At 40.1% G+C, this 16825-nt stretch overlaps 1 protein-coding gene across 2 annotated transcripts in view; it reads left to right on the top strand.

Annotated features, from left to right (window-relative positions):
* Positions 1-377: 377 nt before the first annotated feature.
* wscd2 (WSC domain containing 2) overlaps positions 378-16825 on the top strand; it is a 40592-nt gene continuing 24144 nt past the window's right edge. Inside the window, exons 1-2 of one of the 2 annotated variants that reach the window (XM_044371685.1) lie at positions 378-870; positions 16433-16483. The gene's annotated coding sequence lies outside the window, so the exon portion shown is untranslated. The remainder of the gene's footprint in view (positions 871-16432; positions 16484-16825) is intronic. The other variant, XM_044371677.1, reaches the window with a different exon arrangement.

Genomic DNA, 16825 nt, shown 5'->3' with positions numbered 1-16825 from the left:
CAGTCACTGCAATCAGCAGGTTCCAACAGAGACTGCACTGATAACAGATCTATATCATATTGATCCACAATTTTCCTTTCAAATCAACAACATGTGAATAAACATTTTGTGATGATTTGTGTTTTAAATGGGTCTATAAAAGCTACAGGCTACTTGCACGGGAGCAGGCAAATCGCTTGCATGAGCAAAAACTCACCTGCACACCTGATTCTGATGTTGATATTCTGAATGAATTCTTCACACAAAATCAAAGTCAACTCGGCCTATCAGTGGGGAGTGTGTGTCACCGCGCCAAACCTCTCCTGTGTGGCCCAGCAAGTGGCCACTGCGCCTCTTGTGTGCTCTGCTGTGTCTCTTTAAGTACAGCAGGCAGTGCTGTTGGTCCGTGTGGGCGCGCAGGGCGCACGGTGCGGCGCTGCCTCTCCGCAGCGTCAAACAGCCTTCCCCTCTCATCGGACAGGCGACAGAAAACACAGGTCGACACACCGCCTGCATCACATCCACGCTTTGACCTGAACACATGACAGGAGCGAGGGAAACGGATAGCGGACTGTCTTAAGGGGGCTTGAAGTAGAGGGCCATTAACATCACTCCCTTCTCCGACTGAAAGCTAGAAGCGTGTAGCGGCATACGTGCGGTGCAGTAGATTATTGAACAGCACTGAGGGTTGAACGATCAAACGGGATTGATAAACAAACGTTAGTTGTCGGATGAAGACACAGCAGAAAGAAGCTTCTCTGAGAGCAGGCTGCTGTTCATTATTTGACTGAATTATCGTGGAGATGAAACATCATGCCTGCGCCTGAGTTGCGTCCTGTGAACTGCAACATCAAACCATCTGCTGAAGCCTGATCTGGACTCGTGTGAAAGGTAAGGTGCCGCCTTGATAACTATCATATGTGGTGTGAAAAAAACAAGAAGAGAAGCCTCTCATGTCACAACTCAGAGATTGTGGTTAAAATTGTAAGACGTGTAAAGCGGTTGTTACATTTGCGGTGTTACAGAAGTCTGTATGTTCTCACAGTGTAGTTTACATGAACACCGCTGGTTGACATCGTTGAAGCAGAACACAACCCCAGGAATCAATTCTTCACAATTTATTGTATATGTTTTATCATTTTGAAAGATCACTAACATTTGAATATGAAAGAAGCTTCCACTTGTTAAAGGAGAGACTGAGTAGCTGCAGCAGGCTTTGTCTATTTAAAGGCCATACGTTTTAATAAGACTGAGCTTCAGGTGATAAAAAAATCATGGGTGAACTAATCCGTCTGTTTCTGTACACTAATCCTAATGTTTAACTTTTATTTATTTGACTCCAACAAAACATATGTACAGTCCTTTATCCTTTTAGTTCTCTGTTATATTTTCATCTGTAGAGTTTGTATATGGTTGTGTGACAGATGTGGAGGTGTCCCTGATCTCTATTCTGTACATTGTCATGTTCAGTGTAGCATTCATCTCAAAGCAGGCGCACGGTTATTGGCAAATAGAGTGAACTACCTCATCTGGCATTTTCTCCAAAGTGTGAAGAGGCTGGACTTTGATTAGAGCCTGCCTGCTAATTTTTAACCAGAACTGCAAATCAGAGTGAAAAGACAGACAGAACCTAAGCAGCATTTCCTCCCCTCAGTTATTTCTCTAGGAAACTAATTGTGTCAACCAGCTCTGCTCCAGCCCATTAATTTATTTGTGTTTTATAACAAGAGTTCAGCCAAAAACACCAAACATTCTCTGGTTCCAGCTTTCTTAAATGTGAGGATTTGCTGCTCTTCTTTGTTTAATATAATTTCTAATCTGAATGTCTCGAAGATCTATAGTCTCTGAGATATTATAAAGAGCATATTTCTGATGTTTTATAGAAAAAAAACAAGATTAATCATGACAGGCAGAGTAATTGATAACGAAAATAATCGTTATTTGCAGCACTATACTGTTCATCCACAGCAGAGCAAGCAGATTAATGATTTAATGAAATTATGCAAATTCAGCAGTTTCCACTCTCCCTCCTTGTTCCTGATGACCTCAGTGTACTGTATATCACTGTATTGAACCAGCCGCACAGTGCGGAGTGTCAAAGCAGAGGAAGAGGAGCATAATGTTTGTTCAGATTGATAACGATGCTGTTAAAATCAATTGATGAATGGCACTAATTGCTCATGCTGCTGCTGCTATTTCAGCATGTTGGATGACAGTAAATAAAAAGCATAGAGGACATCAGGCCCAGGGCTGGGTGATATGGCAAAAAATTTGATCATGATCATTTTTTTTCATATATCAGTTGATATTGATATACTGTATATCCCGATATGAATCAAGTTAATATTCTTGAACTTCAAAGTTCCCTTAAACTTAAAATTTCATTATTTTTTGCTTTGAGTGGATTCAGAATGTGAAAAATGAACCAGAATTGTACGAGCTGCAAACAGAAAATCAATTCTAATAAATAAACTATACAAAAATAAACTTAAATCTTCTCAAGGTAAACTCTTTGTTGTCCTTCAGTCGTTACGGGACACTAAAAATGGTTTCCAAAAGTGCAAAGTCAGAACACACTCTTTGCTTTTCTTTCAGCTTCCGGGTCCATTACTTTCATTAGCTTCTTGAATCGGGCCTTTCGCAAGAAAAAAGTGACAGCATGTGTTATGTCTGTGTGTCTTTTCGCTTTTTTGTTGTGTGGTGTAACACTAGAAAATGCTTACAGACTGTTTGTTGCTAGGGCTTTTCTCCAACAGTTTTGCCGCTGGTTATGACTGTAAATGCGTGCACTCCGTTACTAGGTGACAGTGTTTCAGGTAATGAAATAAGTATTTCCTACTCTGTTGCTAGTCAGAGTTAAAGTGGCTAAAGTAACCGCTACACCACCAATGTCTTTTTGCTTTGTTTATCCACCATATCTCCATTGTTTATGGTTGTTGTGGCCGCTGAGGTATCGCTTTCGTCATCAACACTTGGGCTTGTCTTCTTCATTACTCTCATAATCAAAACAGTAATGTGGTTTGTTCAGCTAAGTCAACCAACCATGCTTGGGGCGTGAGCTGTTTAAAATACTGCCATATGATTGGTTACAAATAGCTCTGTACCTGTGATTTGATCGGCTGTTGTACATTGTCAGGCAATGTTCCCTATCGACAGTTATATCGAAGTTTGTAATTTTCTTATTGTTTAAATTTTACATTTTGATGAGCTTATATTGTATATCATTTATATCGCCCAGCCTTAGTCAGACCCCTCGTTCTAGCAGCGGGATTCAGCACTCAGTTCATAGAGTCTAGTCCTGAATCTAGACCAAGCGGAACTGATCAATACCATGAGCGTCACTGTAGCACAGAAATTAAAGCTCCCCTCCCTGTTACATTCTAATTTAACCCTCTGGTAATGGGAGTTTGTATCACATTACAATAGTCTCGACGTTTCAACTATACATAAATCCGTGGTGGCTCATTTAAAAAATAAAATCACATAGATGTTATTGTTGCCAGCAGCGGCTGTACCGTCTCGTTGGCTGAGTCCTCCCTGAGGCAAAAGTGTTCAGACGTCAGAGAAACATACCAAACGCTGCAATTCATATTTGTACACTCGAAAGTGAGAAAGTGCTGCTCCCACCGCTGCTGTTGATTTGGTCAATGTAATTTTGTATCACCAGGAGTCCCTCTTGTATTAAAGTGGAGCCTCAGCCTCAACAATTATACAGTGAATTTTGATGTTGTATTTTAGAGGAGCTCATGAGAGCCAAGCTAAGCTCTGGCTGCAGAGGAGAACTGAAACACAGTGCTCACAGATATGAAGTCCTTTGTGTAGTGACGGGGTGGCCGGCAGCAGAGTGAGAAGGCTTTGAATTCCTCCAGAGCTTATCTCTTCATCCTCTTGGCGACCTCTCAGGGACGTGCCATGGATCATATCCAATGGCTGCAGGCTTTGAAGATCGCCAGAGGAAATGACAGGAATTACAGTTTGCTTTCTTGTGCTGGCCATTACAGTGGTGCAGTGCGAGCTCTGTGTAGGCTGGATGGTGTGCTCGCCCCTGATTTATCACCATAAAGAAAGGATGTCAAGATCCTCATTAGAGCTCTTACAAAAATAGCTTGGCGTTAAATACTCTGCTGAATTGAGCTGTTTATAATGTCAAACGGTCAAAAGCGGAATAGTAGTTTCATACTCAGTGGTATCATATTTTATTGTTGTTGATGAATTTAAAAAAATGACTTACCTTTTTATTATTTGACAAGAACTTGTTTTCCTTTTCTTCGAAAGAAGAGATGCTTATATAAAGAGGATCATCTTTAAAACTGTGTTATGGTTACACAGATCCAAGGAGTGGGTCAGCCTTGCTGCATGCACATCTCAGCCAGATTTTCAGCTTATAGGAGGATTATTCGCAACACCGGACCTTTTCCGTAAGACGTATCCAGATAATCACTCCCTAGACAGGTGGCGGGGAAATACTGGGTGGAAGACATCTGATATAGGCCAAAAAAAACCCTAAAATCTAAACGTATGTTACAGTTCTTTCATTGTAGAGATACATTGTCCTTATAATACAATTATGTTTATTACATTTGAATTGTATACAGTAAACAAATAGCACAAAAGCGGACTGGAAAAACTAAAAAAGAAAAGCAATAACATTGAAAAAACATTTACGCATACATACATACTTTATACAACTCACATGCAGGTAAGAATGACTGAATAAAAGCTAAATGGCCAATTATATTTTTGAAGTCGAAGCTGCTGTTAAAACTTCTCTTTCAGACAGAGACAGGCACCCTGCTGAGGCAGGATGTTGTTTTATGCAATCAGGCTTAATATGAAGGGTAGGATGGTGTGTGTGTGTGTGTGTGTGTGTGTGTGTGTTACAGTAACTGTGGAAGGTTGTATTTGCATCCTGTCCCATTTCCTAACAAACTTGGATCCAGATTCAAGGCTGCGTTGAGTGTTTTTTCCTTGTTGACACAGAGACTGCAACTATAGTCAGTATCATTAGATAAGATCATCATTGTAGTGCTCTGACTCAACATGTGTAAAGGGAATGAAGGTTTAAAATTATCCTTGCTAGTTTGTTTTGTGAGTTATTGTTATGCAGTGTTGTGTCTGCCAGTGTTTTTATACACAAAAGACACAAAGCTCTCAGACTACATTGAAAGTAAACCTCTGAGCAAGATAAGCTACATCCTATTTCAGATTGCACAATTTTTGTGTCTTTCCCTTGTTGTTTCGGTTAAAAAGAAAAATCTATCCATCTTGTAGTTTACTTTTAGTTTTGCTTTCTGAATAAATCTTCCCCTTCCTCAATGTGTTTCCCCTGCAATAGCTCTATGTCGCCCTAGTTTGAGAGCCAGTGTCTTAAATAAATGTTTGATTTACAGTATTTATTTGATGTAGAAAAACCTCTCTGTTCTACCAAACTGGGGTTATTACAACATTTACAGTTCAGCTAAAGGGCAGTCAGGGTCTCAGATGTGGCATCGACTCTGGCTCCCTTCAGTCTCACCCAACCTCTCTGTTTGCCCTCCATCAGTCTGACTCACAACTGTGTGAATGTCCAACACTAACTGCTCACTGGAGGCTTGACATCATACGTGTGTGTGAGAGAAAGAGGACGAAGAGAGGGGAAGAGAGTGTGAAAGCAATCGAGAAAATGAAAAAAGATGAGGAGCAAAAGATAAGGGGGGGGGGCAATGAATATAAAAGGCACATTCTCTGCGGTCCATGGCTGACCTTGAGATGATGCCAGTCACAGAGATTAGCACATCACCACTGTAATTGCTCACCTCTAGTAGCAGACCCTCTTGTCCTTTCTTCAACTTGATCCCTATTTGACAAAAAGGCCTTTGTTGGCATTAAACTGCTGGGCTCTGTTTTCTGTACCTGCTGCACCAACACAGCTCCAACCTGGCAACAGCCCTGCCCTTTAAATAGAGAAATTTAGTTTACCAACTCTACTTTAAGGAAACTGGAGGACAAAATGGTCTGAGTGCTTCCAGTGTTTTAGTCTGAGAGCCATTTATCTTTGGGTAATGTGCAACCTTAAACTAAAGTTCTGTTGATACTCCTAAATGAGTCCCCACATTAACATTATTTATATCCTAAAAGGTTGAAGAAAACTGAATGATTTGAGAAGAAAGATAAACAAGTTTTAGGATGTTGGCTCAGAAGCAAAATCTAATGATAGCAAATATATAAAGAAGTCTTTTTAAACCTCCATTAGGTCGATAAAGTTGATATATCCATATTAGCGAGCAGCCCCGTGGTGTTTACTCTGCTTTGAGAACATCACTTCGAGCAATGTTAGTCGATCTGTGAAAACACATCCATCCACATCCAGACTGCACTGTGAAGAATTAGACAGGCTTTTCTTTAAAGAGGATGTCAGGAGATTTTGATAAGCCCTGTCTTAACAATACTTTAGTACAGCAGCAGGAGCCCTGTTGTGATAAAGAATCAGAGGGAGTGGAGCCCCCTCTGGGTCTGTCAGCCTGTGCAGTCAGTGTCAGCAGCGGCTTCAGATCTCCTTTCAGCGCACTGGGCCCTAATTGTGCTGTCACACTTGCTAGAGAAATTTGTCAGGTTGCTGGGAAATAAACTACTTAGCCCAATAAAGATGTGTATCCCTCTGTTCCCATACTGGTTCCCCAAACTACCCATCTACCCCTATGATTATCAGTGAATAACAGGATACTCAAGCATTAAAAGGGATAAACTACTTTTGCTTATTTCCTGTTGGGAATATGTCATTAAAGGGTAAATGTAGCACATTCTCATGATAGTCTTGTGCTCAGTAATTGCATCTACTGGGATTTCATCTGAAAGATGTGCAACAGTAACCAAGCCTCGTCTATTTATATACCCTTAAAGTAAGAGCTTATTATTCTTATACCCAGCCTTACATGTTGTTCCATTAATTTCCGACACTAGCGGCATCAAGCAGGATGAGCGCATAAGTCTATCCCCTTATCAGCTACTTTTCTGAATCTGGTTGTAAGCAGAACACACACATGAGCTCCTCCGCAGCATTAATATTCTCCATCTGTCAGTAAAGCTGCACCAGGTTGGCCGTGATGTTAGGAACTATCACATGGAGTAAATGAGGCACGGCCGGTCAGCCACGAGCTCATCGCCACTCTGTGTCAACCTTCATCACCTCCGCTCTCTCGGTGACGGTGCAGATATCTTTCCAAGGTTGCCGGGGGGGGAGGGGGGGGATGACTCAGCTCTAGCTCCCACTTAGCGCTTCACTGACTCCTGGTTCAACCCTCTCCTCAGTCAACCACGGCAACTTAAACACGGTCTGTCTGCACCGTCTCACAGGCTGCAATATTTGCCTTGTGTTACCTTTTCTGTCAGATATATCTCTACAGCACTGAGATGGACTCAAACACACCTTCATTGCCTATGTGGATCCACAAAATACACCCTCACATTGTTGATATTTGGGCATTTATTCTACTATCACTCGGGGTAGCAGAAATTGAACTTTTCAACCATTTATCCATTACTGTTAGCAGTCCTTTTTGACTTATCTGTGTGTTTGTTAACTGGTTTTCATGCACTCTCAAGCACTAGGGCTTGATAACTGACCTTGGTTGGTGAGAGGAGTTTCTTGTGTAGTCGGCCTTGTCGTAGCTGGACGGTTACTGCTTATTGTGACAATAAATATACTGAAGATCAACATCACGCCAACTTGTAATCCTGGATACCCAAACATAAAGGTTTTGAGATAATCTATAATAACCTCTGAGATTTCTGTCTTTACCCCAGTATAGTGGAAGTGATTGAAATTTTGTTTGTGGTGCTTTCAGCATTAAAAAAAAAACATTAAAAATTCAACAGTAAAAAACAATGTCTAGGACTCAGAGGCAAACAGTCTAAAAACCAGGGCACTAAAAAGCAAAAACTATCTGTGTGGCTTCATACAACCAGTGGGAAGTGATATTTTTTTCTTTTGTGACTGACTCTATAAATAAATGCATTACATCCACACTGGACTAAAGTGCATGTATTATTTTAAGAGAATTAGTGAGTGAGTAGTTAATCTCTCTCAATTCTTTCTGTCTTTTACCGTTTCTGTATCTCTGCGTCTTTCTCCTTTGACACAGTCGTAAATACACACATCACGTCCACACTCACACACAGCCCTCCTCTTTCTTCATTTGCTTTAGAAATGTTGTTCCATGTTGCATCAGAGAGCAACAGTGAAACGCTACTGTATGCGCTCGTCATATTTTATTCATCTTAGGAGAGGCTGCGGCGCCGAGGCTCTCTCTCCTTCCTGTGAGCCCAAAGCAGGCAGCTGTCAGAAAGCCTGAATCCCCAGATGCTTTGCCTATTTCTACTTCTGCACACACACACATGCACACGCATACATACATACCTAGGCACATTTAATTGCATACCACAGTACTCCCCTGCGACACATTACCTTTCCATCATTGCAGAAGTGACCCTTTCCTCATTTCCTTTTCTTGTTAGGTCCATGTGGTAACTGATGGCAACACTGTCAGAATCTTGAAACAATACGATTATTATAGAAAGCATTAGTAAACAAAATATTTCACTTTCACTTGAACCCTGCAGTGGGAAGAAACAACGCAATTTACAATGTCTGCTGAAATGAACTGAATACATTTTTGGTAGTGCTGGTTTATTGAGAAATCAAAGAAAGTCCTTCATTCTGCTGTCCTAAAAAAACATAATTTAAAGAATGAAATAACAGCAAAGTATTAACAAAAATATAAATAAATCAACTAAGTGTATAGCAAAATTATAGAATGTTATTGATTTAAATAAATAAATAAAATGTAGAGAGAGAAAACTTGCATACCTGTAAATTCTCTTAAATGGATACAGACATATGCATACCTACATATAAGAAGTATAATACAGGTATTCATGCATACATATATATACACTTACACATTCATTACTCCCTCCAATAGAAAAAAAGCAAGAAAAGGGTAAAGAGAGCTCATCATCATGATCTCATTTGCAGACTACAATATGTATACATTTCAATATCCTTAAGAGAATCAACCTTTACTCTGACAAAAGTTGTGCTCTCATTATTTCAAGATTAGACATAAACATACATTAAACCCACCTAGTTTGTGTCCAAGCTTACAAATATTATCACAGGTCCATCTTTATTAAATACATGTCCATCTTAAATAGCAAGTGGAGCTGTAGAGACTTAAACATGTAGATATACTGTCAGTTAGAAACAGTCATATGTCATTTCATATAGAGCTGATGAGACCAGCAGTGAGGACACAATGACAACAACAAGAGTTGACTAAAAATAAAACATATGAGCAACAAGACCTCTAATGATGTTCATATTTAATTGGAAAGGATATGTTGACAGCAGGCCTCTGGTGCTGCTCGACCTTTATAGGCAGATTTGCGTGATGCTGATGAAGCCCATGGTTCAGTACACATTTTACAAGGCATGCTTACAGAGCACCCAGCACACACACACACACACGTCATGTTCCTCAAATGAATGCATCCAGACCGCTGCTCCCAGCTCACTGCCCTGCGTGATTGTGCACATTGAACAGCTCATCACAAACAGCTAAAATCACTTGCGCACAACAACACTCGGTGACGGACGAGCCGACAGCTCTCGTGCCGTGCTTTCTTTCTGTATTTTAGAAATAAAATAAAGTCAGAGCATCAGTTTGTGATATTCAATTTAATACAGAGTTTTTTTGTGATAAAGTTGAGGACTTTCCTCCAACCTGCTCATCCTCCTTTACTTCAGTTAGTGTTTATTCCCCAGATAGACTTTGAACAACTCCACAAGCATGGGAGTGAAATACTAAAATTCAGCTTTGGGTTATTATGTATGTGTAGGTGGTGAAAGCAACATAGACTGCATACTAATAGTTTAGACTTTTTGCCTTTATTAGATTGTTTACAGTGGAGTTATAAACAGGAAACATGGGCAGAGATTGAGAGAGGGGTATGGCATGCAACAAAGGTTACCAGCCAAAAATATTCCTCTTTATTTACTGGAAAATAAATAAGATAAATTGACTGAAAACCTACTGTTTAATGTGCTTCATCTTGAGACAGCAGCATGCTGTTTCAGGATCTTGTATTGTCTCAAGTGATCCCAGCATGTGGCAATGAGGGTCAGGATCAAACCCTGTAGTCCAGACAACATCTTTAGCAGCTGCCCTAATCTGTTCTTTTGAACGGCGCAGTCTTATCTCATTCTCAAGGATGAACATTGATCGAAATCTTAAATGTTAAATTGATCAACTGTGAGCTGAAAACTTGATGGATCAACAAAGCAAAAAGGCAAGTGCAATGATTTTTCTTGCTGAAAATGGATTCGGCTGTGTAGGATTAGTCTCTGAGACCACACTGTGGTTTATAGAAAGGAGCAAGCGATTACTATAGCAAGAGGGAAGTGAGATTTTGTCAATACTGATCACTTCTAACGTAGCCACTCATCATGACACCATCTCATTTCGATCTTCAGTGCTTCTGAAGCACATGTTGTCCATCATGTTACTGCAATAGTCAGTGCCTTTGGGAAAGTTATTCCAATAAAACCATAATTCATTTTACTGCTTTTAAAATAAGTGCAAAAAATGCTTTTTTCATTCGTCTCCCACAGTAGGAGGTCAGAGTGAAGGGCGAGCTGCAGAGCATCAGTGCTGGAGAATTCAGCTTCTTGCTTAAGCACACTTGAGCAGAGTGGGTGCTCATTGACACAGGAGATTGAAGGTGTATCCGACAGTAGAGGGTCTGTCTCCCCTCTCACTGCACCACCAAGCACTAGGCTGTTTTTCTGCTCTTACATAGTCCAACAGACCAGAAGAAGCTGTGTGATACGGAGGGACGGTTGTGTCAACATCTTCCACTGAGAATAAGTTCCACCCCACATAACAAAATCTACATGTTTATGAGAAGATACCACTAAGTAGCTTCATTTTGGCATTTTTAACAGGAATTTCTCTCAGACCATTTGGTGATTATTGTCGACCAAAAACTGAAGTTGAAAAGATTTATGGTGCCCTAATCTGTTCATCGGGATATAAAGGAATAGTTCATCATTCGGAAAATATGCCTGGTTTCCAAAATTGAGATGAGAATATCAAAATCAGTCTCATGTCTGTGCATTAAAGGTACCCTGTGGAGAATTTGGCCACTAGTAGCGCTATGGAGTAATGTTTTTACAAGTGAGTCATGCACATGTACAAGCACGTGGATGATGTGATTCACATCTTGCTGTTTTCACGCTTTTTCACAAATCGACAGTTGGTGGTGGTAATTTAGCAACAAAGGGAGTGAAGAGGGACACTAAGCTAGCAGGCAAACATGGATGTAAACACGATTTAAATTTTTTTAAAAAGTATCGTAACAGATGTTTTATGAGGAAGGAAATGCATTCCACACGTTTGTTTATATGGCGTCTTACTCACTGGAACTATTTCTTGGCCAAATGCAGTGACTATGCGCAGCTCATTGTCCGAATCTGGCAATCCGTGCACAGAAGTGCCAAGAGGACAATTAACCTTGTTTGCCACAAAGTACAAAGTGCATGGATCAAACAAACCAGATGTTGATTTGTGAGCTTGAGAGATTTTGGTAGACAAATAATCACATTTGCATTCACCATTTTATTGACGTTATTGACGTAACAGAATGAAGTCATGTTTTTCTTGCCTCTAGTTTAACATGAGAGTTTTTCAAACTTTACAGATAATAAATACTGAGGTGCATTACAATGAAAAAATGTTCAGTGGTAATAGGGTCCAAAATAGCTGAGCTAAACACCCAAAACACCCACTGTTTGGTACATTTAAGAACACTTCCTCAGTAAAATGGAAAAAGAAAGTGCCTTGTTTTCAGTTAATAAATAACTGTATTTCTTAGTTGTTCGACTGTTTTGTGCCTTCACAGCTCAGCTTAATGATGTGCTGTTGAAAATTGCCTCTCGAGTTCCATACAGAAGCATTTCCTATTTCCTACCTTTCCTCCTCCTCCTCACCAACTAAACATTTGCTGAAACCCTCTGCAATCCCCTCTTAAGTCTATTCAAGCATAGAGGACTGAGATTCATGGCATAACTGAGCTGGGAGAATTCGCTTTTAATTAAAGCAGAGGGATCCTCTGTGCTTAGTGGAGGTGGGAAAGGAGAAGGGGAAAAAAAAGCTCTTTTCTCTTTGAAAAAAAAACTGCAGATATTCTGTCAGGCCCTGAATGAAGAGCTTTGTTAAGGTTGGATAGTGGAAGACATCATTTGATCTCCCATTGACAGCGGCTCCCCACTGCTGAATAATTACTTCTTTTATAAAGCCATTAGAGAGGACCGATTCAAGTGAATGTTTCTCAAATGTCCATCTATGTGGCCAAAAGGGACCTCGGGCGCGGCGGCTACCAAGGGTGGGTCTGAAACTTGCACAACAGGGATCTGAGTTATTTCTCTCTGTTTTGGAGATTTGCAGTAACACATCATTAGTGTCATCAAAGATATAAATATATATTTTTAAAGGTTCTTTCATTTCCTTTTTTCTCTCTCACTTCTTCACACTTACAAACAGACTCCATGCTGTCTACAAGTGGAAGAATTAGTGCTGATCCAGATTTTGTGGAAATAATTTGTTCAGTTTTTTTCTTTTTGCCAAGGCCTAATTGAACTCTGCTCCTTTGTACCCACAATCACAATGGAGCTATTATTCCTTCACTCCCATTTTCTTTTTGACCATGTCAGTCGCTTATCACCATATACTGAGGGAACATTCATGATCATCAGTCACTCGATTACAACACTGCCACTTAATGCCACTATGCACCAGTCAAAGAGGAGGATTACATTATTTTTAGACCCTTTAATTTACCTCTTCTCTTTCAGAGTAAATGGTCACTACTGAGCTTAATGGACCATTGAGTATTATCAGGATTACAATGAGCTTTTCCCTGCCATCCTGAGCTTAAATTTTAAGCCTCATAGGGCGTACTTAAAAACTGTTCCTGTGATTGGTGTGTTCAACATCTCCAATGGCAAATGCACTGGTACTTGTAATTAACCACAGGCTTTAGGATGGTGTAACCATCCGGGCTAAACACTGCAATAGACAGAATATATCTATTTGTTCAGTAAGTGCCTCTTTCAGAACTTGCAAAAACCCCCCAAACACACAAGAAATGCAAGCCCAGTCACACAACACAAGGGTCAAATCTTGTCTCTGATTTCTGTCAACCAGAACCTGAATTTTTTGAGAAAATGGTGGTTTAGTGTGGAATCCCTGTACTACCAATGCTGTAGAACTGCAACTAAATGATTGATCTTATTTATTAATCTGCCAATTGTATTCTCATTTCATCATTTAGTCAATGAAATGTTAAAATACAGTTTAAAAAACTGGGTTTTTCATTATGAACGGTCAGCTATTAACAGTTTAAAACCTTCATATATTTAATTTACTGTCATATTTGAGAAAGAAAAACAACAAATCATTTGACAAGCTGGAACTAAAGAATATTTGGAATTTTTGGTTAGAAAATGATAAATTGATCATCAAAATTGTAGCCGATTACTATTCTCATCAATTTTCAATCGACCAGTTGATTAATTGTTGCAGTTCTACAATGCTTTAAAACTACTGGGCAAAAATACCTTTAGCATGTAAGGCACATGCTCCATTCTTATGTTGAGTGAAGGTTTATTTGTACAACCCAATATCACTCAGCTTGAATGATAAACAAGAGCGAGACGTTGTAGAGTTGAAAAAATAAACTTGTCAGTGTGTCAGGTTGGGGAAGCAGGAGTAGACCCAAATGCAGAGGCTGGAATGCAGAGTTGACGAAAATCTCCTTTAATCTTGAAATTGTCAAGAACAGTACAAGACAAACAGAGCCGAACAGAACTAGCAGACAAAACAAACGATCCAACAAGGACTGAACAGAAAACCAGGACTTAAAAAGAAACTGAACTAAGGAGGAGGATGAGGTGCAGGTGGGGAGATGGGTGGAGGAGAGGGGAGTGAACATACATACTGATTGTCTGAGGAAACACAGGGAGCAGGGCAGGGCTGACGAGGCTAACACAGGGCAGGTGTGGGGAAAACAGAGCAGGGCAGGGCTAACGAGTCCAAATGCAGGGCAGGTGTGGAGGAGTACACGAACACACAAAGGAAACAGAGCAACAGAAAACCAAAACCCAGAAAACAAACTCAACGCCACCCATGCTAACCCATCCAAGACTAACCACAAACACAAACCCAAGTACACAACCCAACAAACTAACTAATAATGCAGTACTCTAAACCCACCACCCAAATCATAAACAAAACCATATGACCAGAAGGACTGACAACAGAAATGAAACACGAGAAACTCCAAAGAAGACAGAAAATCCAGAAAAACAAAGTCCAGGCAAGATGTGACAGAGCTCTCTTATGGACAAGTGTTCATTAGTTGACGTATATGCTGATACTGATATTCTGTATCTGTGATAAGCTAAAATCAAACAATAAGTTGGCCATGTTGACGTTTAGATTGGTACGGTAGATTGGTACGGGAGTAAAAATGATGAAATTGCTACTTTTTAAAAGAGTTGACAGGTGTTGATGTTGGGAAATAGGGCAGTGGTGTACTGTGAAGAGCTGATGCGACACGAACCTGCAAGACTTCTTCTAAGGCTTCTGTGTGCAGACATTTTGATGCCCGCCGAATGCCCCTCTTCTGAAATGAATACATCAAAAGAATGACTCTCAAAGACTCCCCTACTACATATGATGAGAGCTGACATACATACGCAGCGTTCCTGCAGTGTGTGAACATCAGCTTATGTACATGCTTCAAGTCCTCCAGTTTATTCTCATTCCCACCTCATCCTATGGTAACGATTGGTTCCTCAGCTGCTGAAGGAATTAGAAATATTTACTACTATGTGCAATGAAAAAGGTGCTGAAAACCTTTAATGGACTGGGGCTTTAAAACCCCACATTTTACAAATTAGGCCTTTATTTCTACTCTCAGTCCATCCTGTTGTGATTTGTGTTTGTGATTTGTTTGTGTTGTGATTTATTTTTACAGTCAGTAGGCGGGCTATTATTCCTCTCTTTTCTATTCAGAGCAGAACTGTCAGGATTCAAAATGAGGCCGTCCCATGTACTTGGGACATGTGAAGTCTCTTTCACAAGGGTGAAGATGACGCCAGACATCCATTAAGCCTGACTACTTCATCATACCTGATAAATCCTTCAACATTTTAGACTGAGGTCTTATTATTACAGGTAGTCTGTCTAATTTGGTGTATAATACACAGGTAAAATCACCCCTATGAGTATAATCCCTTTGCTCTTATCTGCCAAAAGAGCTGCAATCCTTTTTAAGAAATGTGGGCAGTCTCAGTTAGGGGCATTGTTCAAGTCACCATGACATATCGGCCTTCATCATCTTGAAAAATTCTCTCATTGTCATAGTATAAAGGATAGCAACCCCTCTTTTCTTCCTTCCTTCCTTCTTCTTCCCACATGATGCACTATAGACCTGGTCAACCCTCTCAACTCTCAACCCACCTCTCTTTTTAGTTTTCAATGTTCTGTCTCAGGTGTGTTTCTTGAATCAGAGCTACAGAACACTGCAGTTTCTTTTTTTTTTTTCCTTTTGATTGGGTTATTAATTCCTCTTATATTATAACTGATGAAATTAAAATAAACCATAGTCTCTATATGGTATTGCCAAAAAAACATAAGTTTGAGTTGTATAAACATTAGCCAACTTCCACAGCATCCAGCTGTTTGATGACTCTGTGGACTTTAACTCGTTTCTTTTGTAGGTCAGGAGTGAAGTCCTGATCGAAGAAGATCCACTTGTCTAGAAAGAAAACTTGTCCCTGGCTCCATGCTTGACATATGATTGCGTCTTTTTCTGCTGCATCAAGGAACCTCACTATTATCGTTCAACCGTATCTCTTCCTTCTTTTCCTTCTGGGATTTGGAAAATTCATATGTTGTTCCGTCTCAGTCTGTTTTGGAGGTCATCACATTTTGCTAGAGGGTCTATATGACAGTGAAGCAAGTATCTTTGCGCCCTGTGGTGTCGCATTGCTGTATCTGTGCTAAGTCCCTCTTCTGTCTTTCCAATTCTCTCTTCATGTTCAACCATCTGGTCTTTTATGGCTGTAACGGCTTGTTCCAGTCGTTCGAGGGACATCTTAGTGTGATTATGTCCTTCTTGATTTTCTTTATGGAGTTTCCTCAACTTTTCTAGTACTTTTTTGTCTGACTGACCTTTGTTAGCGGTGTTTAAGCTAACTGGGCTTGGCGGTCTGTGTTTATCTCCCTTTTCTTTTGAGGTGTCTTGTTTGCTGGAATTCTTTTGTCTAGTTGTTAAACTCATTTTGTAGGGGTACTCTCTTTCTGCTTTTTAACCCCTAGTAACTATAGTTGTCACTTTTTTTGTCTTACAGAGCTCTGTTTCTAGGCTGCAATTCCTCTAATGAAGTCACCAGAAGTCCCAAGTGAGAACATTTTCATTAACAGCTCGTGTCATTAACCTCTCAGCAGGTCATTAATGAGAGGTTAATGAAATGAGAGCGAGAGGCAATGAATATCTTTCTGCCACCAATCTCCAGTTTTTCTACAATCCTTCCAACAAAGATTTGTTTTATTTTTATTTTATCATTTATCTTATTATATGTTTCTTCTGCAAGACGTCCTGACTGATCACAAGCAGGGAGTCTAGGAAGAGATGACCTATAGCACACACCAAATCATGACATGCATACTGGAGCACTACTTTTAGAAAACTTATCACATGATATGTAAAGTGACACTCTCAACTGCCAACACTGACGCAGGGG

Source organism: Thunnus albacares, chromosome 2, assembly GCF_914725855.1.
Source record: "Thunnus albacares chromosome 2, fThuAlb1.1, whole genome shotgun sequence".
NCBI lineage: Eukaryota > Metazoa > Chordata > Actinopteri > Scombriformes > Scombridae > Thunnus > Thunnus albacares.
The sequence above is the reverse complement of the archived record's forward strand: the minus strand, read 5'-3'. Positions and strand labels throughout refer to the sequence as shown.